The sequence below is a fragment of the Macrotis lagotis genome, chromosome 7 (assembly GCF_037893015.1).
Source record: "Macrotis lagotis isolate mMagLag1 chromosome 7, bilby.v1.9.chrom.fasta, whole genome shotgun sequence".
Lineage (NCBI taxonomy): Eukaryota > Metazoa > Chordata > Mammalia > Peramelemorphia > Peramelidae > Macrotis > Macrotis lagotis.
The window spans coordinates 11,180,385-11,207,780 of NC_133664.1; the positions used below are offsets into that span (position 1 = coordinate 11,180,385).

General features: G+C 36.1%; 1 pseudogene; it reads left to right on the top strand.

Moving 5' to 3' along the window:
- Positions 1 to 18,296: 18,296 nt before the first annotated feature.
- Positions 18,297 to 19,120, top strand: LOC141493614 (ribonuclease H1 pseudogene; annotated as a pseudogene).
- Positions 19,121 to 27,396: the final 8,276 nt, after the last annotated feature.

The window sequence follows — 27,396 nt, forward strand, 5'->3', positions numbered from 1 at the left end:
ATTCACTATCCTGCAAAACCTGAGCCTTCTCTTTCAGAGAAAAAGATGGGCATTTAATGAAATAGGATACTTCCAACTTTTCCTGATGAAAATACCAGAGCTTAATAGAAAATTTGGACTTCAAACAGGAGACTCAAGAGACACATCAAAAGGTAGAAAGGGAAAAGAAAAAAAATGCTATCCAATAAGATGAAACTGGCTAAGTTCCCACCTAGGAGAAAGATTCTCATAACTCTTGAGTATTGTAACTCTATCAGAATATACTTAGCCAGAAGTACTAGGCATTCATGACTTGTCTGTGACTCAGTATGATTTAAAAACAATATCTCCTTAAAAGGGGGGGCAGTGAAGAGATGGGAGGATGGAGGAGCTTGGAAGGGGTAAATCATATTACATGAAGAGATACAAAGAACCTATTGCAAAAGGGGGAAGAGGGGAGGAGGTGAAAACTGCTTGAATCTTTCTCTCATCAGATTTGGCTCAAAGAAGGATTGACATACACACATTCAGTTAAGAAACTTATTAACCTTTCAAACATTAAAAGGAAAAAGGTGGAGGAAAAGGGGAATTAACAGAAAGAATGGAAAGAAGAAGGGGTAAAGGGAATGGGGAAAGATAGGGGAGGGGTGGATATAAGGGGGCAAACACACTGCAGGAGGTGGTATTCAGAAGTAAAATTCTGGGGAATATGGATAAAGTAAAAAAAAAAGAGGAAAAATACAGAGGGAAGATAGCATAGAGGGTAATAAAGAGTTAGTAATTATAACTTTGAATATGAATGGGATGAACTCTGCCAGAAAATGTGAGTGGATAAAAACCAGAATCCTACAATATGCTGCTTATAAGAAACTCATCTAAAGCAGAGTGATACATACAGATTAAAGGTAAAAGATTAGAGTAGAATATATTATGCTTCAGCTGAAGTGAAAAAGGCAGGAATATCAATCCTTATCTCAGGTGAAGCAGCAGCAAAAATAGATCTCATTAAAAGAGAAAAGAAAGGAAATGATATCCTCTTAAAAGGTAACATAGACAATGAAGCAATTTCAATATTAAACATGTATGCACCAAGTGGGGCATCCAAATTTTTAGAGAAGAGGGTGAATGATCTACAGGAAGACACAGACAGCAAAGCTCTACTGGAGGGAGAGCTCAACCCCCCTCTCTCAGATGTAGATAAATCTAAGCATAAAAATAAACAATAAGGAAGTTAAGGAGGTAAATAGAATGTCAGAAAACCTAAACATGATAGCTGTTTGGGTAAGACTGAATGGGGATAGAAAAGAATATACTTTTTTCTGTAGTACATGGCATTTACACAAAAAAATAATCATACTTTCTTCTCAGATCATAATGCAATAAAAATCATGTGCAATAAAGAGCCATGGAAAGACAGACCTAAAACTAATTGAAAACTAACCTCATTTTAAAGAATGAGTGGATCAACCAAAAAACTATAGAAAGAATTAATGATTTCATCCTTGATAATGACAATAACAAGACAACATACCAAAACTTATGGGATTCAGGCAAGGCATTTATTAGGGGATATATTATATCTTTAATTACTTACATGAATAAAATAGAGAAAGAAGAAATCAATGAACTGAGCATGCAAATAAAAATTTAGAGAAAGAACAACTCAAAAAAGCCCAATTAAATACAAAATTAGAAATTCTAAAAGTTAAAGGAGAAATTAATAAAATCAAAGGCAAGAAAACTATTGAACTAATTCATAAAGCCAAGAGTTGTTTTTATGGAAAAAAATAACATTGATAACCCTCTGGTTACTTTGATTAAAAAAAGAAAAACAAATTACTAATACCACAAAAGAGAAAGGTGAACTCACCACCATTGAGAAGGAAATTAAAATAATAATTTGGGAATTATTTTGCCCAACTGTATTCCACTAAATTTGATAATCTAAGTGAAATGGAAGAATATTTATAAAAATATGTTGTCCAGGTTAAATGAAGAGGAAATTAAAAATCTAAATAACCCTATCTCAGAAAAAGAAATTCAACAACCTTTCATTGAAATCCCTCAGAAAAAATCTCCAGGGCCAGATGAATTCAAAAGTGAATTCTATCAAGCAGTTTAAGGAACAATTGGTTCCAATTCTATATAAACTCTTTGTAAAAATAGGTGAAGACACAACTCTGCCTAACTCCTTCTATGACATCATTATACTGCTGATACCTAAACCAGGATGAGTCAAAGCAGAAAAAGAAATTTATAGAACAATTTCCCTAATGAATATGGCTATAAAAATATTAAATAAAATATTAGCAAAGCTATTACAACAGGTTATCACTAGGATAATACACCTTGACCAAAAAGAATTTATTCCAGGGATGCAGGGTTGGTTCAATTTTAGGAAAACTATTAGTATAATTGACTATATCAATAACAAACCTTATAGAAATCATGTTATTATCTCAATAGATACTGAAAAAAGCCTATGACAAAATACAATTCCCATTACTACTACAAACACTAGAGAGTGTAGGAATAAATGGATTGTTCCTTAGAATGATTAGTAGCATCTATCTGAAACCATCAACAAGCATTCCCAATAAGATCAGAGTGAAACAGGGATGCCCATTATCACCACTATTATTCAATATTGTGTTAGAAATGTTGGCTTCAGCAATAAGAAAAGAAAAATAAATTAGAATTGGGAAGGAATAAACAAAATTTTCACTCTTTGCAGATGACAAGATGGAATACCTAGAGAATACTAAAAAAATCATCTAAAGAAAACTACTAGAAAGAATTAGCAACTTTAGCAAAGTCACAGAATACAAATCCTCATAAATCCTCAGCATTTCTATATATTAATAGCAAGATACAGCAGCAGGAGCTAGAAAGAGTAATTCCATTTAAAATAACTTCAGACAATACAAAATACTTGGGAGTCTACCTACCAAGGCAAACTCAGAAACTCTATGAAAACAACTATAAAACTCTCTTCACATAAACAAAATCAGATTTAAATAACTGGACAAATATCAACTGCCCATGGATAGGTTGAGCTAATATAATAAAAATGACAATTATACATAATTTAATCTATTTATTTATTCCCTTTACCAATCAAACTTCCAAAAAATTACTTTAATGAGCTAGAAAAAATAGTAGCTAAATTCATATAGAAAAATAAAAAGTCAAGAATATACAGGGATTTAATGGAAATAAAAGGTGCAAAAGAAGGTAGCTTAGCCTTACAAGATTTCAAATCATACTATAGAAGCATCAGTCATCAAAACTGTCTAGTTTTGGCTAAGAAATAGAGTGGTGGATAAGTGGAATAAATTAGGGACAAAAGAGACAGTAGAAAATGATTATAGTAATCTATTGTTTGATAAATCCAAAGATTCTAGCTTCTGGGATAAGAACTCTCTGATAAAACCTGTTGGGATAATTGGAAGTTAGTATGGCAGAAACATGGATTAGACCAACATCTAATACCCTATACCAAGATAAGGTCAAAATGGACACAGGATTTAGACATAAAAGGCTATATTATAAGCAAACTAGGAGATTGAGGAATAGCTTACTTGTCAAATTTATGGAAAGGGAAGCAATTTATAACCAAGGAAGAGATAGAAAACATCATTAAAAAACAAATTAGGTTATTTTGATTGCATTTAAGTAAAAAGCTCTTGCACAAACAAAACCACTGTAACCAAGATCAAAAGAAATGTAGTAAATTGGAAACAGTATTTCTCACAAAGGACTCATTTCTAAAATATATAGAGAATGGAGTCAAATTTACTTAAAAAAAAAAAACAAGCCATTCCCAAATTGACAAATTGTCAAGAGATATGCAGAGGCATTTTACAGATGAGGAAGTCAAAGCTATCCATAGTCATACAAAAAATTGCTCTAAGTCATTACTAATAAGAGAAATGCAAATTAAAACAGCTTTGACATATCATCTCACACCTACCAGATTGGCCAATATGACCAGAAAGGACAATGTTCAACATTGGAAGGGATGTGGGAAATCTGGAACAGTATTACATTGTTGATGGAGCTGCAAACTCATCCAATCTTTCTGGAGAGGAATTTGGAATTATGCCCAAAATATAATAAAAATGTGCATACCCTTTGATCCTACAATACCACTACTGAGTCTTTACCCTGAAGAGATCATGCAAAAGGGTGAAAACATCCCTTGTACAAAAACATTCATAGCAGCACTGTTTGTGGTAACAAAGAATTGGAAATCGAGTGAATGTCCATCAATTGGGGAATGGCTTATATGGTATTTGTATGTCATGGAACATATTATTCTGTTAGAAACTAAGAGGGATGGGAATTCAGAGAAACCTGCAAAGACTTGCGTGACCTGATATTGAGTGAGATGAGCAGAACCAGAAGAACTTTCTACACCATGACAGCAACATGGGGGCTATGATCAACCTTAATGGACTTGCTCATTCCATCAGTGCCATAATCAGGGTCAGTTATAGAGCACCTGTTATGGAGAATACCATCTGTACCCATAGAAAGAACTGTGGAGTTTAAACAAAGACCAAAGTCTATTACTTTCAATTTTTTTTAGGTTTTTTTTTTGCAAGGCAAATGAGGTTAAGTGGCTTGCCCAAGGCCACACAGCTAGGTAATTATTAAGTGTCTGAGACTGGATTTGAACCCAGGTACTCCTGACTCCAAGGCCAGTGCTTTATCCACTATACCACCTAGCCGCCCCCTACTTTCAATTTTTTAAAAAGTGTTTTATGTACTACATATTTTTGCTCTCTAATATTTTATTTTCTCCTCAAGGATGATTTCTCTCCCACCACATTCAGTTTTGATCAATGTATAGCATGGAAACAATCTAAAATTATCAGACTGCCTTCTGGGTGGGAGATGGAAGGGGGGAGAGGAAAAATTGTAAAATTAAAAACTTTTCAGAAAATGATAGGTAGAAACTACTATTGTAAAAGTAAAAAAATATTCTAAAAACTCCCATCAATTATCTTTTCTCTCCATCTCCTTTCCATCTGCTTCATCAATGTCTATATTATCTCTTCCTCTCCCTGCCTCCTTCTTCACCAATCTCTCATCAATCATGATCTTTCCATCTGTCTATCATCCTTCCCTCTACCTACCTCCACTTCATCTATAATCTTTGATCTTTCCCTCACCTCTCCTGGTCACCTACTTCAATCTCTCAATCATTATCTTTCCTTCTACCACTACCTTACACATTATTCATCTAGCATCTGTCAATCATCTTTCCCACTTCCTCTCTCATCTACTTCAATCTCTCATCTATCATCATTTTTCCATCTATCATCTGTCCCTCACCCTGTTCCTGTTAATTTAATCATGTATCATCTGTCTGTCATCTTTCCCTATCCCCTCCTCTTTTTCTTCCTCCTCCTCCTCATCTATCATTGTTTCCTCCCCATCTCCCTACCACCCCTTCTTCCTCATCTTTCCTTCTCTCTTTATGCTACAATCTTCATCTCTTATCTGTCTACCATTTTCCCACTTCCACCTGCTGCCACATAAATCAATCTTTCATCATCATCTTTCTATCGTTTTTCATTCTACCTCTTCCAGACATATTATTCATTTATCATCAATCATTATCTTTCCCTCTCCCTCTTGCCTACTCTATCAATCTTTCATCAATCATCATCTTTCCATTTACCTATCTTCTGTTCTTCATGGTCTTTCTGCCAATTTAGTCATCTATTGTCTGTTACCTTTCCCCCACCATTTCCCTAGTTCTTCTTCCTCCCCCTTCTCTTCATCTATCATCTTTCCCTCCCAATCTCCCAAAACCTCTTTCCCATCATTCCTTCTCACTCTCTGTGCCACATTCTTCATCTATCAGAAATCCATCATTTTCCCTCTTTCTCTCGTTGCCACCTAAAATCACTCTTATAAATCATTATCTGTCCATCAAGCTTTCTTTTTTCTTTCTACCTCAACCAGACATATTCTTCAAGTATCATCTATCAATGATCTTTTCCTCACCTTCTCATCTATCTCCCATTAATCATCATCTTTCCCCCCTCTCTCCATTACATCTGCATCATAAAGATATCAGCAGTTCTCATCATTCTCTCTCCCTCTTGCTGCCACTTTCTTCAAACTCTCATCTTTCCCTCTTCATCTCCTTTCTATCTGCTTCATCATTTTCTCATCAGTCTTCATCTTTGCCTTTCTCTCTCTCTCTTCTACCTTCATCATGAATTTCTCAACAATCATCATCCTTCCTTCTAGTATTCCCTGACATTTCCATCTATCAATCATTTTTCCCTCTCCCTTTCATCTACTTCAATCTCTGATCAATCATCATTTTCCCACCAATCTATCATCTTTCCTTCTACCTCTGACAAATTTTTTCAATCATCTTTCCATCTCCCCCTCCCAGAAACTTTCTTCATCAATCATCTTTCCCTCTCCATCTCCTTTCCATCTGTTTCATCCATGTTTCATCAGTCTTTATCTTTTCCACTCCCTCTCACTGCCACCTTCTTCAATCTCTCATCAATCACCAGCTTTCCAACATCCTTCCCTCTCCCTCCCTCCTCTTCTTCCTGCACTTCATTTATCATCATTCCCTTACCTCTCCCTGTCACCTACTTCATTAATTCGCATCAATCACCATCTTTCATTCTACTACTCCCTGACACATTACCCATCTCTCCATAAGCTCTCCATCTCCCTTCTATCTACTTCATCAATCTCTCAGTCATCACCTTTCCATCTATCATCCATCCCTCAAACTCTTCTTGCCAATTTCATCAACTTCCATCTTTGCCCCCACCTTATCCCTAGCTCTTCCTCTTCCTCCATCTATCATTTTCTCTCCATCTCCCTCCTTCATCCTCTTCTTCCCTTCCCCCTCTCCGTGCCATTCTTCATCTATCAATAATTTGTCCTCTTCCTACCTAAATCTTCAATCTCTCCTCAGTCATCATCTGTCCATCAATTTATCATTTTTTCTTTCTACCAGATGGATTCTTCATCTACCCTTCAACAATTATCATTCCCTTTCCCTCTCCCTTCCCCCTATTTCATCATTCTCTCATCAGTCATCATCTTTACATCTATGTATCATTTGTCCCTTGCCCTCTTCCTGCCAATTTCAGCATCTTTCATCTGTCATCTTTCCCTCATCCTTTATTTAGCTGCTCTTCCTCCTCTCCAGCTATCATCTTTCCCTCTCTCTCCCTGCCACATCTTCCTCCATCTTCTGTCATCTTTCCTTCTCCTTCTCTGTGCCACATTCTTCATCTCTTATCTATCATTTTTTCTGCTTCCCCCTGCTGCCACATAAATCATTCTTCCATCATCTTTCTATCAATCTATCATTTTTCCCTCTACAAGACATGTTTTTCATCTATCATCTAACAATTATCTTTCCCTCTCCTCTCACCTCTTCTTAAATCAACATTTTTCCATCTACTGTCTTCCATCCTCACTCTTTATGCCAATTTAATCATCTATCATCTGTCACCTTTCTCTAGTTCCTCCTTCTCTTCATCTGTCATCCTCTATCTATCTCCCTACTACCTCTTTTCCCTTCAGCTTCTTCCTTACTCTCCATGCCACATTCTTATTCTATCATCTATCATTTTCCCTCTTGCTGCCACCTAAGTCATCAGTCATTATTTTTCCATCAATCTATCATCTTTCATTCTATCTCTGACACATTCTTCATCTATCAATCATCTTTCCTTCTCCCTGTCACTTTCTTCAGTCTCTAATCATTCATCACCTTTCCATTTCTCTATCCATTCCATCTGCATCATAATATCTCAGCAGTTCTCATATTTCTTACTCCCTCTCACTGCCACCTTCTTCATTAAACTCTCAATCATCCTTTTTTCCTCTCCATCTCCTTTCCAACTGCTTCATCAATGTCTCATTAGTCTTCATCTTTCCTTCTCCCTCTCTGTTACCTTCTTCAATCATCATCTTCCCATCTAACATCCTTTCCTCTCCCTGCCTCCTCTTCATCTTCTACTTCATCTGTCATCATTTCTTTCCCTTTCCCTTTCACCTAATTAATCACTCTCATCAATCATCATCCTTCCTTCTACCACTCCCTGACACATTATCTACCTATCATCTATCAGTCACTGTTCCCTCTCCCACTTCCTTACATTTGCTTTATCAATCTCTCATCAATCATCATCTTTCCTTCTACCACTCCCTGACACATTATCCACCTATCATCTATCAGTCACTGTTCCCTCTCCCACTTCCTTACATTTGCTTTATCAATCTCTCATCAATCATCATCTTTCCTTCTACCACTCCCTGACACATTATCCACCTATCATCTATCAGTCACTGTTCCCTCTCCCACTTCCTTACATTTGCTTTATCAATCTCTCAACCATCATCTTTCCAAACTATCATCAGTCCCTCAACCTCGTCATGCCAATTCAATCATCTTTCATTATCTGTCATAGTTTCTTCACCTTGTCCCCAGATCATCCTCCTCTTCATAGAATTATCATCATTTCCTCTCCATCTCCCTACCACCTCTTTCTCCATCTTCTTTCCTTCTCCCTCTCCATGCCACATTCTTAATCTATCATCCATCTATCATTTTCCCTCTTACTCTTGCTCCCACCTAAATCATCAGTCTCTTATCAATAATCATCTTTCATCTGTCCATCATCATACCCTCTTCCTGCCTCCTCTTCCTTCTCCATTTCCTCTATCATCTTTCCCTCTTCTCTCCCTCGCACGTACTTCATCAAACTCTAATCAATCATCATCATTCCCTCTCCATCTGCTTCACCAGTCTCTCATTGGTCTTCATCTTTAACTCTTCTTCTCCCTGTGACATTCTTTATAAATCTCTCATCAATCATCATATTTCCTTCTCCCTCTCTTTCCCATCAAATTCATTAATTTCTCATCAATCCTCACATTCCTATTTTCTATCATCTTTTCCTCACTCACTCCTTGCTAACTGCATCAATTAACTGTCATCTTTCCCTTACCCTTTACCTACCTTCTTCTCTTCATCTCTCTCTGCTCCTTCCTCCTACATGCTCTTCTATCTTCTCTTTCCTTCTCCCTCTCTAAGCCAAATTACTCATCTGTAATCTACCATTTACCCTCTCTCATCCTCTCAGTCTCCATCTTCCTTCATCAACTTCTCACCAATCATCTTTTCACTCTTTGTTTCCATTCTATCTGTTTCACCAATCTATTAGCATCTTTTCCTATCCCTTTCCCTGTCCCCGACTCCTCCTCTTCATCTATCATCTTTCCCTTTCCCACTCCCTTCCACCTAATCAATCTCTCCTCAATCTTCATTTTTTCCATCTATCATCTTTCCATCATCTTCTACTTGGCACATTCTTCATCTATCCATCATCTTCTACTTGGCACATTCTTCATCTATCCATCATTTATCCCTCTCCCTCTTCCTGCCACTTTCTTCATCAATCATTCTTTTTCCTTTTATCCATCATTTTACCCTCTGTGTTACACTTATTGTATTAATCTCTCATTAACCATCAACTTTCCATCTCTCAACTTTTCCTCACCCTTTCCATGACAATTTCATTTATCTGTCCTCATTCCCTCACCCTCTCCCTCCGTCATCTCCTCCTCTTCATCTAGCACTGAAATTTCCCTCTCCATCTTTCTGTCACCTAATCCTGATTCTCTCCCTTTTCTTTCTTCTCCTTCTCCCTGCCACTTCCCTCATCACTAGTAATTATTCCTTGTCCATATCGCTGCCACCTTCTTCATCAACCTCTTATCAGTCATCACCTTTCCCTCTCTGTACCCATTCCATCTGATTCATCAATCTCTCTAGCATCGTATTTACCTCTCCCTCAGACCTTTTTCATTAATTTCTCAGACTTCATCTTTCTTCTTCCCATGTCTGCCACACTCCACCTCAGTCTCTTGTAAATCATCATCTTTACCTCTCCATCACCATGTGACATTCTTCTTCAGTCTCTCATCAATTATCAACTTTCCATCTATAATATTTACTGCACCCTCTCTTTTCCACCTAATTTATCAATCTCTCATCAATCATTACCTTTCCATTTATCTATCATCTTTCCCTCACCCACTCCCTACTTCTTCCTCCTCCTACTCTTCATCTATCGATCAATTTTCCCCCCACACTTCCTCCTTCTCATCATTCTTTGTTCCTTTCTCTGCCACTTTCTCCATCAATCTCTCAGCAATATTCATCATTCCCTCTCCATCTCCCTGAGACCTTCTTCAAACTCTCAATCATCATCTTTCCATCTGTCTTCATTGTATCAGCTTCATCAAGCTTTCATTATTCTTCATAGTTACCTCTACCTTCAAGTTTCATCATCAATCTTTCATCAGTCTTTATCTTTATCTATCCTTTTCTATGTGGCATTCATCAAACTATCATTAGTCATCATCTTGCCTTCTATCTATTGTCTTTCCTTCTCAACCTTCTTCCCACCTACTTCAATCTCTCATCAATCATCATTTTTCGCTCTCCTCTTCTTCATCTATCATCTTTCCCTTTTCCATTCCCTGCCACCCAATTCAATATCTCCTCAATCTTCATTTTTCCATCTATCATATTTCCATCTTCTTGTGACACATTCATTTCTTCTCTCCATCATCTATGCCTCTCTCTCCCTGCAATCTTCATCCATCATCATGTTTCCTTCTACATATCATGTTTCCCTCCACCTTCCTGACTCCTTTACTCTTCATCCTCTTCATCTATCATCTTTCCTTCTCCTAGCCACCTATTCAATCTCTCATTAATTATCTTTACATCATTCTCTCCTTTTACATCTACCTAATACATTCATCTTTCATCATTTTCATTATCAATCATCTCTCCCTCTCCATGTCCCATTCCTCAATCTCTCACCAAACACCATCTTTCCCTTTTTCTCCATTCTACCTGCTTCATCAATCTCTCATTGGCCTTCATCTTTACCCCTCTCTCTCCCTGCAACATTCTCTAATTTCTTATCCATCATCATACTTCCTTCTATCATCTTTCCTTCTCACTCTCTTCCATAAAATTCATCAATTTCTCAATCATCTTTCCCTCACCCTCTCCCTGTCAACTTCATCATCTATCATCCATCTGTCATCTCTATCACCCTTTCCCTACTTCCTCCTCCTTTTTTATCCATCATCTTTTCCTCTCTCTCCCAACCTCCTCCTCCTTCTTCATGCTCTTCATCTTTCTTCTCCCTCTCTCTGCCACCCTTTTCATCAATCTCTCATAAATCATCATCTTTCCCTCCCTGTCTCCACTCCATCTGCTTCCTCAATCTCTTATTCATCTTGATCTTTCCCTGTGCCTTTCTCTGCCACCTAGTCTTCCTCCTCCTATTCATCTATCATCTGTCCCTCTCTCTATCCCTGCCACATTCATCACCATTCTCTTATGAATATTCATCTTTCCCTCTACATCTCCCTGAGACCTTCTTCAATCTCATATCAATCATCATCCTTCCTTCTCCATCTCCATTCCATCTGCTTCATCACTCTCACCAGTCTTCATCTTTACCTATCCATCTCCCTGTGACCTTCATCAATTGCTCATCATTCCTTTTTCCCTCTCCCTGCCACCTTCTTCAATCTTTCATTAACAACCATCTTTCCATCTGTCTATCACCATTCTCTCTCCCTCTCCCTGTCTCCTCTTCATTTACCATCTTTCCCTTTCCCTCTCCCTTCTACCTAATTGATATGTCTCTCATCAGTCATTATTTTTCCATCAATCTATCATCTTTCCTTCTACTTCTACCTGGCACATTCTTCATCTATCATCAATCCAATCATCTTTCCCTCTCCCTCTCCATTCCACCTATATTATCAATCTCTCACCAATCATCACCTTTCCCTGACCCTCTCTCTGCCAACTTCTTCATCATCTACTCTATTCCCTTTCCCTGACCATCTCCCTGTCACTCTCTCCTCATCTATCTATAACATTTCCCTCTCACTTTGCCTGTCTCTTCCTCTTCTATCATCTTTCCCTTTAACTCATCCTGACACATTATTCATCTATCATCAAGCTTTCATTTTTTCACTTTCCATCCAAACTTCTTCAATCTCTCATCAGTCTTCATCTTTTCCTCTTCCTCTCTCTGCCACTTACTACTCCTTGTCATCTTTCCTTCTCCCTTCCCCTTCCATCTTCAATTTCTCATCAGTCTTCATCTTTCCCTCACCTCACCCACTCCCTGCCACCTTCTTTATCAATATCTCAATCATCATCTTTTCCACTCTTTCTCTCTATCTTCTTTATCTCATCTTTGTCTTTCCCCCCCTTGCCACTTTCTTCATCTATCATCTCTTATCAATCATGCTACCTTTATGTACCTATGGGAGATGTTCTTTGAGTAGGAGATGAAGTAAACTATTTTTAAACCAACTTTTCAAAGTATAACATCTGAGCAAATATATCTTTATATGCTCCTTTTGATTTGCTTACTTATGATTCTCATCTGATAATTTTGGTGGGAAACATTAGTGAGATTTTGAACTGATTGCAATGGAGAATTAACTGCTCAGCATCCCCTTAAGACTCTGGGACCTTAGAGATTTATCTATGAGTGCATTTGAGATAGAGATCCTCAGAACTTTCATGAGTTACACACATAAAAAGGTTGAAACCCAAAGATTCCACATGATTTTCTTGAAGTTGAAAATTAAATCCATTCTCATCTACCTTCTTTCATATGGTCGCTCAGAATCAATGGCATAGTGTCTTATCCAGGAGCAATCCTCCAGTGTGTCTAGATCTCTACACTATGATATTGTCCTAGCATCTCTGTTTCCCCCAACATGAGCCAAGGTCTCTTGTTCCCTATCCCCCATTCAAGGATATTCCCCCCCAAATTGTTTGTTTTGACTCCAGTTTCATGGCTTATGGCACATAAAATCATTAGAAGAACCTTCCAAATGAAAGACCAGTTCTGTACTTAACTACATTAGTTTTAATACCATATATAAATAGAATATATATTGTAATATGAAATGTTTATCCACTTTCAGTGCTGAAGCTAATTTCTGCATAGCATTTCTGCATGTTCAGATTAGGTACTAAATGTTTAACAGCATTAATAACAGATTTAATTTTATGTGACCATACTTCAGTGTTGCAAAGCATCATCTATCCAAATGTTCCATCCATTGCATATGATTGTGTACTGAAGGCAAAAGGCTATCTTTAGCCTAGAATGCAGCAGACACTTATAATGTTTATTGATTAACTGATCACACAAAGTTCAAACCTCACTCTTTCATTTTAGTGGAGTACTTTCAATAATTGTGACTTGTTTCCCAGTGCAAAAGTGTTTAAAGGGTAAGAACAAAATTCTTAAAAGAATAAATGTTAACCGTTATGAACCATGTGGGAATTTCCAGAAGGTGGAGTGAAGATGACAGAGTTGAGGAAACAGTCAAGTTCTCCTACCCTCCAAATAACCTTAATTGCTACATGAAAATGAAATTCTTCAGTAGAAGAAACAATAGAAGAACTAAGAGAGACATCCTTCTAGTCCATTACAATTTAGAAGATCAGAGTGAGAATTTGTAACATGGGGTGGAATCTGGCCCAGAGGCTATGTGGATACAAAACCAGTGGTGGAACTAAGTGAAGGTGACAAGAAACAATAGCTTCAGGAGCTCTCAAGCCAGAGATGGTAATAGGACCAGCAACTGATTGGAAAGAGATTATAATTCTAATTATAGGTGGAAACAACAGGAGGAATTTGAGCTGATGGCAGTGAAGATTCACCCTCAAATGCTCAGGGTCCTTTAAAGTGATGATGAAAAGACCACAAATGTATAAAAAAAAAATGATCTTCCAATACAAAACTCAAAAGAAGTAATGTAAGGGTAAACATGTAAAAGAAATCATAAGGGACTGAATAAGCTTAAACTATTCATATTTCCATATGTGAAGATCATGCTCAGAAATTTGCCATTATTTGGGAAGTTTCAAGGATTTGAAAGAAGGCAAATAAGTGAATTGATTATATTGAATATCTGATAATGAATGAGTGAGAAAGAATGATTCTCAGAGAGAAGAAGGGATTGAAAGAAGGCGGGGAAATAATCTTATATAAGAGATGTGAAAAGAAGAGGGTTTTGCAGTGAAGGGGAAATGGGGGAGATGATGTTCAACAATTAAACCTCACTGATATCTAGATACATTCTAATAGTGAAAGATATACATATACATGCAATTGAATATATAAATCTATCTTATCCAACAAGGTAATAGGAGGGAAAAAGGAAAAGAGCAAGTGACAGATGTGAGGGAAAGAGACAGAGAGAGACAGAGACAGAGAGAGACACACAGAGAGAGACAGAGAAAGAGAGACAGAGAGAGAGAGAGAGAGAGAGACAGAGTCAGACAGACAGAGATGCAGAGGCAGACAGACAGAAGCAGACAGAGAGACACAGAGGCAGAGGCAGGCAGACAGACAGATGCAGAGGCAGAAAGACAGAGGCAGAGGCAGAGGCAGAGACAGAGGCAGACAGACAGAGACAGAGGCAGACAGAGAGGAAGAGGCAGACAGACAGACAGATAGACAGACAGGCAGAGGCAGGCAGACAGACAGAGAGACAGAGGGAGATAGACAGACAGACAGACAGACAGAGGGAGATAGACAGACAGAGGCAGAGGCAGACAGACAGACAGACAGACAGAGACAGAGGCAGACAGAGGGAGACAGAGATAGAGGGAGACAGACAGACAGACAGAGGCAGACAGACAGACAGAGACGGGGCAGACAGACAGACAGAGACAGAGATAGAGGGAGACAAACAGACAGAGGCAGATGGACAGACAGAGAAAGAGACAGAGGCAGACAGAGAATAAAAAAAGGCAATGATCTGAAACAAAATAGACTTGAGGCGAGAATAAAAAAGTGAGAACAAAAATAAGGAAATGGGAGGGAGGAAATGCAAAGTTAGTAATTAAAACTGTGAAGAGGGTAGCAGAATGAACTACCCTGGGGTGGCTAGGTGGCCAGTGGATAAAGCACCAGCTATGGAGTCAGGAGTACTTGGGTTCAAATCCAGCCTCAGGCACTTAATAATTACCTAGCTGTGTGGCCTTGGGCAAGCCACTTAACCCCATTTGCCTCGCAAAAACCTAAAAAAAAAAAATTTAAAAAAAGAATGAACTACCCCCCACACATACAATAATAGTTATATGTTGTTAAAAAGAAACACACTTGAAATAGTGAGGAACACATAGACTCAAAATAAGGAGCTGGAGCACAGTCTATTATGTTTTAACTGCAGGAGTAGCAATTTTGATAACAAAGAAAGCTTAAATACTCCTAATTAGAAAAGCAAGAAAGCCACACCTTACATAAAGGCATCCTAGACAACCAAGTAATATCAATACTAAACATATAGGTACCAAATGATATAACATCCAAATTCTTGTAGTAAAAATTAAATACAGCAAGTAGGAAATTGAAACCAAAACATACTAGTGGGGGTTTCTCAACTTTCCCTTCTCAGAGTTAGATAAATATAACTATTAAATAAGAAATAATTAAAGAGATGATTAGAATCAGAGAATAGTTAGATTATTTTAGACCTCTGGAGAAAATTAAATGTGATTAGAAAGGAGTAAAATTACTTTTGTTTTGATTGTATGTGGAAACTTAACAAAAACTGACAGTATTAAGGTTCAAAATATTATCATTTGATAATGCTTTTGGGTCAGGTGAATTACATTTCTAATGGGACAGTTGAGGGGAATGTACACTTGGACGACTGCAGGTATGAAGTGATTATGAAGTAATGATGTTTATAAATCAACCAATCAACCCTTGAGAATTGTATTAGTAAAGATAAAAGGCATATATTTGGACTGAGACTGTGCATGCAGGACAGGTATGAAACAATAAGGTCATGAAAATAAGGATTATATTGGGAGAAGGCAAGGCATCACAGGATAAAATAAAATGACATGAAGAGAAACAAAGACCTGTTATAGTGGAAAGAAAGAAAGAAGGGTATGACTACAGAGTAAATTTTACTCTCAACAGATTTGGCCCAAAGAGGGAATAATATACATTCTCAATTTAAAATTTTATCATACCCTATGGGGAACTAGGGTAAAAAAAGGGGAAGAAGAGACTGATAAAATTTAGCAAGGTCACAGGATATAATATTTTTCAGGAGAAAGGCTGGGGCAAAATATATTATGTTTCAACAGAAGTAAAAAAAAAATCAGAGGCAACAGACTTGATCTCAGACAAAGCAAAAACAAAAATATATTTCATTAAACGAAAGGAAATTACATCTTTTTTTAAGGCACCATAGACAATGAAGTTATATCATCATTATTAAACATTTCTATATCAACTGGTATATATCCAAATTCTTGTAGTAGAAGCTTAAGAAATTACAAGGAGAATAGACAGCAAAACTATACTTGTGGGGGACCACAACTTCCCTTTATCAGAATTGGATAAAGTTAACCACAAAATAAATAAGAAAATTAAGAAGGTGAACAGAATGTTACAAAATTTAGATATGATAGACCTCTGGAGAAAATTGAATCAGGAGAGAAAGGAATATATCTTTTTTTCTCTGTATTGCAAGGCAGCTACACAAATATTGACCAGGTATTAGGGCATAAACCCCCCTCAATCAAATGCAGAAAACCAGAAATATTAAATATATAATTTTCAGATCATGATGCAATAAAAATACATATAATAGGGGGTCATAGAAAAATAAACTAAAAATTGGATCAAACAAGGAATCAATGAAATAATCAATTTCGTCCAGGAAAATGACAATAGTAAGATATCATACTGAAACTTGTAGGATGCAGTGAAAGTAGTAATTAAGGGAAATTTTGCATCTCTCTAAATTGCTTACATTTTATATCTCTAAATGCTTACATAAAATAGAAATAGTAGAATCTATGAATTAGACATTGAACTAATAAAGCTAGAAAAAGGACTAATTAAAAATTCCCAATTAATATAAAATTAGAAATTTTAAAATAAAAAGAGAAATTAATGAGAGAGAACATAATAAACTACAAAATGGATGATTTTGACTATATTAAATAAAAATTTTTTGCTCAAATCCAATGCATCCAAGATTAGAAGGAAGGCAGAAAGCTGGAAAACAATTTTCACAGCTAGTGTTTCTGATAAATGACTCATTTCTAAAATATATAAAGAACTGAATCAAATTTATAAGATTATAAGTCTTTCTCCAATTGATAAATGGTCAAATGATATTAATAGCAGTTGTCAGATGAAGAAATAAAAGCTCTTTATGTCATACAAAAATTTTCCAGATAATTATTGATTGGAGAAATGCGAAGTAAAATAACTGTGAGATACCATCTATCAGATTGACTAATATGACAACAAAAAAGAAAAATGATCAATATTGACGAGGCTATAGGAAAATTGGGACATTACTGTTGATTGAGTTGTAAACTGATCCATCGCATTCTGGACAGCAATTTGAAACTATGCCCAAAGGTCAATAGAACTTAGTATACCTTTTGAGAAAGCAACATCACTATAAGGTCTATATCCCAGAGACATCATAAAAGTCAGTAAATGACAAAAAATATATAAAAATATTAACTGCAGCTCTTTTGTACTGGCAAAGAGGAGAAAATGAGGGGGACCCCCATCAATTCGGGAATGAATGAACAAGTTACAGTATATGAATGTGATGGAATTCTATTGTTCTGAATGAAATCACGGTTGTCCAGACTTCAGAAAAACATGGAAAAAAACTCCCATGAGCTGATGCTGAGTGAAGTGAACAGAATTAAGAGAACATTTTTCATACCAGTAGCAACACTGTAAGATGATGAATTCTAATGGACGCAGTTCCTCTCAAAAGTTCAATGATCAAGGACAATCCTGAAAGATCTGTTAAGGAAGATGTCATTCATATCCAGAGTGCGGGGAGTATGTTCAAAACATACTATGCTGAACTTTTAAAATCTTTTTATATTTTTTCTTTCTTTTTAATGCCCCCCCAGTTCTAATTCTCTTTCACAATAAGACTGATATGGAAATATGTAAAACACAATTGTATATGTACAACTTTTCCCCAATTGTTCACTGCCATGGGGAGGGATGAGCAAAGAAAGAGTGGTAGAAAAATGCAGAGCTAATAAACTAGCAAATGAATAAATGTTGAAAACTACATTTGCGAGGACGGCCCGGCGGCCGCCCGGGCTGAAGCTCACACCCGTGTCCTCGGCTACCTGGGCCCGCCGGCCGCGGGCCTCCTCCCCGCGCCCACTATGCCCGGAGCGGGCCATGCTGAGGCTCTGGGCACGCTCCCCAGAGTCGCCACGGGTGTCCTCGGCTGCGGCGGTGCCCGCCGCCTGCGGGGTGGCAAGACCGGCGTGTTCCCCACCTGGAGTGAATGCCAAGCACAAGTGAACCGATTTCCTGCTGCTCGGTTCAAGAAGTTTGCTACTGAGGATGAGGCTTGGGCCTTTGTCCGAAATACTTCAAGCCCTGAACCTACAACAGAGCAGACAAAGAAGTGCAACACAGAGGACCCCAGAGTGAAACCAAACAAGAGACCCTGTGAATCATCAGATGAAGACGAGCCTTGCAAAAAAATTGCAAAGCAAGATTCTGAACCTTTACTTAGCAAAGATAAATTTTCTTATATGGGAGATGCAACTGTGGTTTACACAGATGGCTGCTGCTCCAGTAATGGGAAGAGGAAAGCAAGAGCAGGCATTGGTGTTTATTGGGGACCAGACCATCCCTTAAATGTAGGTGAAAGACTTCCTGGGAGACAGACAAATCAAAGAGCAGAAATACATGCTGCCTGTAAAGCCAGTGAACAAGCCAAGAATCAAAACATCAGTAAGCTAGTTCTTTACACAGATAGTATGTTTACTATAAATGGTTTAGCGAATCGGGTTAAAGACTGGAAGAAAAATGGCTGGGAAACAAGCACAGGAAAAGATGTGATTAACAAAGAAGACTTCATTAAGCTTGATAAACTTATTCAAGGCATAGACATTGAATGGATGCATGTTCCTGGTCATTCAGGGTTTCCAGGCAATGAAGAAGCTGATAGATTAGCAAGAGAAGGAGCTAAAGAAATTCAAGATTCAACTTAGTATAATTTTTAAAATCTAATTAAAGAGCAAAACAAGTGCTTTAGTCATTATTTGTTTGAAAATTTGCCTCTAAGACATGAACAATTAAAAGTGGGTTTGGTAACATTCTTGTTTCATCAGATAGTTTTCTGTTGAAATATGGTTAAGTATATTAAATCATCCTTCACTTTACCCCAAAATATCTATTTATCTTTGGGAATCTTGTGAGATTAAGCATAAAGTATATTTAACTATTACCCAACATTGTTCTCAAATTTTTGCATTGAAGTTCAAGTCTGATATTGAGCAGTTAGGTTAGAAACTCAGTAAGTGCTAGGTAAAATAATAATGATGATAATTGTCTTCTGATTAACCCCATTCTCAGGCCTTTAGGAGATTAAAATTACTCTTTCCATATAGGAAAGTAGCCTTAGGAGTAATATTTTTTGAAAGCTAAATTAACTTCCTAGGTCTCTTTCCTTTTGTTTTTGGTCCTTGCAAGACAGTGGGGTTAAGTGACTTGCCGAAGGTCACACTGCTAGGTAATTATTAGGTATCAGAGGCTGGATTTGAACTCAGGTTAGGTTCTCCTGACTCCAGGGCCAGTACTCTATCCACTGTGCCATCTAGCTACCCCTCCCCTTTTTTAATAGTTACTTTACAACTAGAATAAAATTGAAAATGATACTGGAAATGATCTATAATTTCATCAGTATGAGCACTCCCTTCAAAAAGATTGCAAGCTCTACTTGCCTTGAATTCTTTGTTAGGATTTATTCTTTTGTTTTGACAGAAAAATGCATCAGTATATGTCCAGCCTCTTGATGTTAAGCTTCCCTGAATTTAACTTGACTGGTCTATGGATGATTTCTCTGCACATAGAGTTCATAACTAAATGCAAAAACTTTCTACCTTGGGTAGGACCTATCAGATCAGACAGAAGAATTACTTTCAGCAGCATAGGACAATTTATATGACATTGTTCAGGCATTGTAGAATCTAGTGGAAGATATAATCACATGGTATAAATGAAGAAATACAGTTGCACAAATAAAGTTTTCTTTGTTCATGTGAAAATGCTGCACCAGCAATCAAGAAATATATGGGATCCACATTATAGATGTTAGAAATATAATAAACTCATTAAATATAGTAACCCATTAAGGCCTTAAATGAAAGTATTCATAATAAATCTTTTTGTTGTCTTAAAGAGTGAAATAAAACATCGACACTTAAAAAAAAGAAAACTACATTTGCTTGTAGTTAAAAGTAAAAGTAAAACAGTCTATTGAATTGACATAGCACTCGTTTTATTAAAATGTAATAAAACATAAATTGATTAATTTGTTTTTTAAAAAGAAAAAAGGAAAAATATGAATGTCAAAATAAAAAAAATGAATTCACTGCTAATGAAGATGAAATCAAAGCAATTGTTAGAAGTAATTATGCCCAATTATAAAGGAATAAAATCGCAATGTAAGCAAAATACTTGAATATTTACTTAAATACAAATTTCTCATATTAGCAGCAGCAGAAGAAAAATACTCTAATACCCCTATCTTAGGAAAAGAAATTGATCTAGGCATTAACTAGAAATCTAAGAAAAACCTCAAGGATTAATGGGATTTAAAAGTGAATTTCCCAAATATTAATAAAAATAGTTAATTCATATACTAAAAATTATTTGAAAAATTAGAAAAGCACTACTAGAGATCTACCAAATTACTTTCATGACATTTAATTCTCCTTTTTTGGATACCAAAATCAGGAAGAGCAAAAAACCTATAGATAAATTTCATAAAAGAATATTGATGCAAAAATTTGAAATCCAATTCTACCAAAGAGATAACAATATACCACAGAAATCATGCCCTATGACAAAATAGGATTTATACTAGAGATGCAGGTCTTCTTCAATATTAGGTAAATTTAATATAAGCATAACTGATCATAATAGTAACAAAAACAACAAAAACTGAATAATCACAAATACCCATTCTATTATGATTATATAAAATCAATGGAGTCATTCTTTTAAAGATGATAAGTCATAGCTATTTAAAACTAAGAACAAGCATTTATTTAATGAGAAATTATTTTAATAAGATTAAGGGTAAAGTAAGAATTTCCATTATCATAGCTTATTTAACATTTTATTAGAAATGCTAACTATGTCAGTGACAAAATAAAAAACTTGGAGGAATAAAAATAGTAAATGAGCAAACAAAACAATCTTTGCAGATGATATGATAATATCTCTAGAGGATTCTAGAGAATCAACTCAAGTCATTTGAAACAATAACAATTAAATTGCAGGATACAAAATACACTCACAGAATTCCACATTTCTATAAGCTATGTACATAGTCCAGCAGGAAGAGAAAGAATCAGAAATTATTTAAAGGAATGGCTGGAAGTTTGAGATGAGAAAAGAAAAACTAAGATCTTGGCAACTTATCCCATTTTCTGCCATAAAGAGGGAGAAAAAAAATGAAATCCGTGTCAAATTTTATATTATTGAACTCAAAGATCATAGCTGACAATGACTTCAGTCTTGAAATTAAAAGCAATTTGTCCAGGAAGTGAAACTAAGATAAATTTGAAAAGAATACTAAAAATAAAGCTAATCACCTCACTAGCAAAGGTCCATATAGTCAAAGCTATATTTTTTCCAATATCAATGTATGATTGTGAATGTTGGATTATAAAGCGAGCTAAGCACAATAGAATTGACATTGTTGATTTGTGGAGCTAAAGACAATTTTTTGAGAGTTTCTTAGACAGCAAGGACAGCAAATCAATAAATTCTTAAAGAAATATAGTTCAGCCTATTCATTGGAAGAATATTGAAGCTGAAGCATAGGTACTTCGAACACATAATGAGATGAGACTCATTGGAAAGGAGACTGATTTTATGAAAGACAAGACAAAAGGAGAAGATGAAAAAAATGAGATGGATAGATGGTATCACAGAACAATGAAATAAGAGTTTGTACAGAATTTGGGGGATTGTGAAGCATAGAAGGGCCTAGTGTGCTATGGTCCATGGGATCAGCAAGAGTTGGACAGGATTCAATGAAGCAACAAAAGCAACAAAATCATTAATTGCTCTCTTAGCAATTGTATTCCCACCTCAAGTTATTCCTGGTTCTACCTTCTGGAACCTTATTTAAGAGTGGAATACTTCCTTCACCTGACAATCTCAAAACTATTTGAAAATGGCATAACTTCCCTTAGGCATATTTACCCAGTATCCTTTCCTCCAGATTAACCACCAGATTAATCAAGTCTGATATTGAACAGTTAGTTTAGAAACTCAGTAAGTGCTAGGTAAAATAATAATGATGATAATTGTCTTCTGATTAACCCCATTCTCAGGCCTTTAGGAGATTAAAATTAGTCTTTCCATATAGGAAAGTAGCCTTAGGAGTAATATTTTTGAAAGCTAAATTAACTTCCTAGGTCTCTTTCCTTTTGTTTTTGGTCCTTGCAAGACAGTGGGGTTAAGTGACTTGCCCAAGGTCACACTGCTAGGTAATTATTAGGTATCAGAGGCTGGATTTGAACTCAGGTTAGGTTCTCCTGACTCCAGGGCCAGTACTCTATCCACTGTGCCATCTAGCCACCCCCCCTTTTTATTAATAGTTACTTTACAACTAGAATAAAATTGAAAATGATACTGGAAATGATCTATAATTTCATCAGTATGAGCACTCCCTTCAAAAAGATTGCAAGCTCTACTTGCCTTGAATTCTTTGTTAGGATTTACTCTTTTGTTTTGACAGAAAAATGCATCAGTATATGTCCAGCCTCTTGATGTTAAGCTTCCCTGAATTTAACTTGACTGGTCTATGGATGACTTCTCTGCACATAGAGTTCATAACTAAATGCAAAAACTTTCTACCTTGGGTAGGACCTATCAGATCAGACAGAAGAATTACTTTCAGCAGCATAGGACAATTTATATGACATTGTTCAGGCATTGTAGAATCTAGTGGAAGATATAATCATATGGTATAAATGAAGAAATCTTTGAACTGATCTTCATAGGACAGAAGAATAAGGCATTTAATGAATGTGTCCCTCTGTATATTCTCCAACTACATCTTTCCCGAAATGTGATTCACTGAACAAAATTCTCCAGATGGGATCTAATCAGGAATGGATATGCCTCTGAATTATGGACATTAAAAGACATGTTCTGATGTCTCATTTTGCCTCAACTGTTCTCAATGATGATTTTACTGAAGTGGGAAGTTTTTAGTGACAAATAATTGACTTAGTCTTTACTATTACTTTTATTTTTCAGATACTGGTCTGATGGAGACGTAAAGACAACAATACAATAGCATTGCCTGTAGGAAGCTACATAAATGCACATATACATACAGATACAAAACGATGGGTGGGGGCATTCAGAAGAGGGGACAGAGACCTGACCTCAAAACCAAGGAAACCTATTTTCAACTCCTTTTGTTGCTACCTGTTGTTTGTAGGTAAATTGCCACCTGTCTCTGCTTTAGTCCATTCTGCATGATGCTAATTTGCATGGAAGACATTGACTTGCTCTGGCACAGCACTTCCTCACTTAAATCCAATTCACTTGCATGTAATAGCATCATCTCCATGATATTATGATCATCTTTAAGAACAAACAACTGACAGTGGGAGTTTCATTTTTTCAGCTCCTTATGTCTTTGTAATCACCATTTTTGGTCTCATATTTATCAAAGAAGAAGAATAGCAGCTCTGGGGAGCAGGAAGAAATACTTCATAAGCGAGACAGAACTTAAGAGTAAATGAGAGAGAGAGAGAGAGAGAGAGAGAGAGAGAGAGAGAATGAACACACACTAAATACTAAATCCCAGTTATCAAAATAAGTATCTATGAAACCGCATGGAAGTTGCATATGCCCATTATTCTATGAGAGACAATGCTTAGCCAAATAAAGATGATAAACAGAGATGACTAAATGAATGTTACAGAATGGCTGGATGAGCAGGTCAGTAACACTAATCTCTTTTCTACACATTGCAATTTATTGCTTTCTATTTCATAGAAAACTGCTGCTTTTGAATCTAATTCATTTTTATTCAGTAGTCATTGATTACATAATTATTAAATGCAAGGCATTGTGTTAGATGATGGGGATACTGAGAAATGAGAAAAATAACCCTTTACTAAGACATTTAAATCATATTGTGTGGATTTAACATCATCAAAATTAACAAATGTATATTGGGAAGTATAAGAGTATTGGAGGAAATCAAGAAAAGATACACTGAGGACCTGGCACTTGGATTGAGTCTTGAAGACATATAAAGATCCCATGGAGATAAAATAAATATTTAAACAAATATTTAAAAGTAAAATATTTAAAAATGTAAAATGTAAATATTTAAAAATGGAGACTGGGAGGCCAATTAGCAGATCAATAGGCAGGAAAGAGATAATGATGGCTTGACATAGGGTGGGATTGTGAGAATGGAGAGAAGGGTAAAAGATACAAGGTATGTTATTGTGAAATAAATTGAATTAGCCAATGATCAGATGTGGGGCAGAGGAAATAGATAGTGAAAAATAAAAGGTCACTTGATTCGATATTTGTGTAAGTTTTTTTATGCATCATTAGACAAGTGAGGTGCTTCATGAGCCAGACTTTTATGATGAAACTAATTATGAATAATAGCATGAAGAGTTGACCACTTGCATGATCTCAGGAAAATTGCCAGTTTTCATTATCTGCAAAATGGAGCTAATAGACTAAATGACTCAAAGTTCTCATGCCATTCTTATTCCTGTGAAAGAGAGGTTGAATGAGGCTGTACTAGATGAATCAATACTGCTCCTAAATGTCCACCAAATGTTTCAGCCAGAAACTTCATCTTACTTTGTTTCATTATAACACTGATTATGAAATATTTTAGTGGTAGTCACTGGCCATCCAGTTTGAACACAAAATAGCGATAGAATCTAATCATTCTTTCATATACTTCTTCCCCAAAAGATATATTAGCCAACATGTATACATAACTATAATGAAAAAAGGTCAGTAAGTTCCCTACCCCAGTTCTAAAATGTTAGAATTTACAAGAATGAAACAGAAAGAAAAAAATTAAATTCTAGAAAACTGATTCATGATTGCCACTTTTCTATGGTATAGACTGAGAATTCTCTTTTGTGATGATTGAAATTTCAACTCCTTAAAGTTTCATAAATAATATCAATGTCTGTACTCTTCAAAGAAAATATTTTAACCTTAATTTTCCTATTTTGATTCTAAAATATAGAAAAATCACACAAATGAGTCAATTATCACTTTGGCTTATTAATGTTAAACTGGCCTTAGGTGATAAACATCTTTATATTTTCATCAAGTTATTACAAAAGCTTTAGATATCTGTAGTTTTATATGTATATAGTATTAATATTTAATATATATTTCTACATTTATATATAATTTTGAATTTGGATATATTATTTCTATATATATGTATATATATGTATTTCTATATATCTATATATCTATTCAATTCTATATATTTGTGCATGTGTACACATCCACAACTATACAAATATCCACACAGAGGTAAGGGGAAGGATATTTTGGAGTAAGAATGCCCTATGAACTGTGGAACCATTCACAGTGAGAAGGCAGCCCAGGCATGGAGGTCAAGACCAGAGAGTGAGAAGTTGAGATGGGAGAGTGAAAAGATGACTAGCCTGGGCCTTTCCTCCAAAACAGAGAATCTGGAAAGAATTCACAAAATAGAGAAATGGGCCACAGGTGTAAGGATGTTCTAATGAGAAGGCCATAGAAAATATAAATATAAGGGAATATAAAAGCTGCTAAAACACCTTTTGTAATTCCTATAATTATTTAGTTTTAACATTCTTTTCCTTTTAAATTTTAAGTTTCAGATTTTCTCCTTGCTCCCATCCCTTCCTCATCCACTGTGAAGTCAAACAACTTATACTATCAAACAGACTATGAAATCACGTAAAACATTTTCAAGCTTCTACAATATTGTCAATAATGACCCCTGGGTGGCCTTTACACCCCCTCCTTCCTTATCTCTGCATTCCAGCATCTTTGGCTTAGTTTTTGAAGCTCAACTGCTATGGAGTTCATTCCTGACCATCACCCTCTATTTCCCTCCTCTACTAGGGTCTCTCTCTTGGACATTCTTTGTGTATCTGAGTATGTGTGTAGGAGTACCAATTACTCCAAGTAAGTCATAAGATTCTTTTGGGGGGAGGGGGGCTTTGCAAAGCAATGGGTTTAGTGACTTACCCATGGTCACACAGCTAGGTAATTATTAAGTGTTTGAAGTCAAATTTGAACTCAGATCCTCCTGACTCCATGGCCAGTGCTCTATCCACTGCACCACCTAGCTGCCCCCTTGGATGTAAGATTCTTGAAGGCAAGGATTGTTTAAATTTTTTGTTTAACACTGAAGAGAAAAGTTTTTTTTGAATCAAATTGGAATGTAGATAAAAATGGACTGGGAAAAAAAGTAAAGATTTTAGAAGTCAAGTTTGAGAAAATGTTTAACCCTAGATACAGTATGAATCAAAGGAGAGATAGAATGTATCATAGCCTTGGCAGTGGAAGCCTCATTCTCAGTTTGTCTAGCTGGCTATCCTTTCCATGATATTGTCAATATAATTACTCTGAAGTGACTGGAGATTAAGCTGATGGAAATTCAATTCCCTCTTCACTCATTCCGTACTCCCACACACTGGGGATCTCCACTGTCCAAAGTTCATGCATCTCATGTCTAATTTCATCACCATTTTCAGTAAGTTTAAAAATCTCTGTACAGATACATGGAGATTTAACACACGGAGTGTTAAAGAGATGTTCAGGGCTCCAATGAGCTAGAATACGATTATCTATCTATCCATCCATCTTCACTAGCAAAGAAGTAAACTTTCTTATAAATGACATTACTTGTGCCAATGATGCCTCATGGTGGCAAAAGAGAATGAAAACAAACAAGAGTATTACATGGTCCAGAAGGAATTGAATTCAAATCCAGTTACACAGAATGATTACTATTTCCTTATTATTCTTTTGACATTTACCAATTTCCCTATTTGCTGAAATGAAACCCGGAGATATGAATATAAAGCATTTTTCTTGGGATCTCCATGAGAAATGTTCTTTTGTTCTTTGTAATTACTTGTGAAACCTGGGGAAAAATACTCCTTACTAAATTAATAATTTATTCAAAGTGTCCATCTAGCAACAATTAAGTTCCCTGTGTATTAGAGAGTAATTAAAATGCAATTTC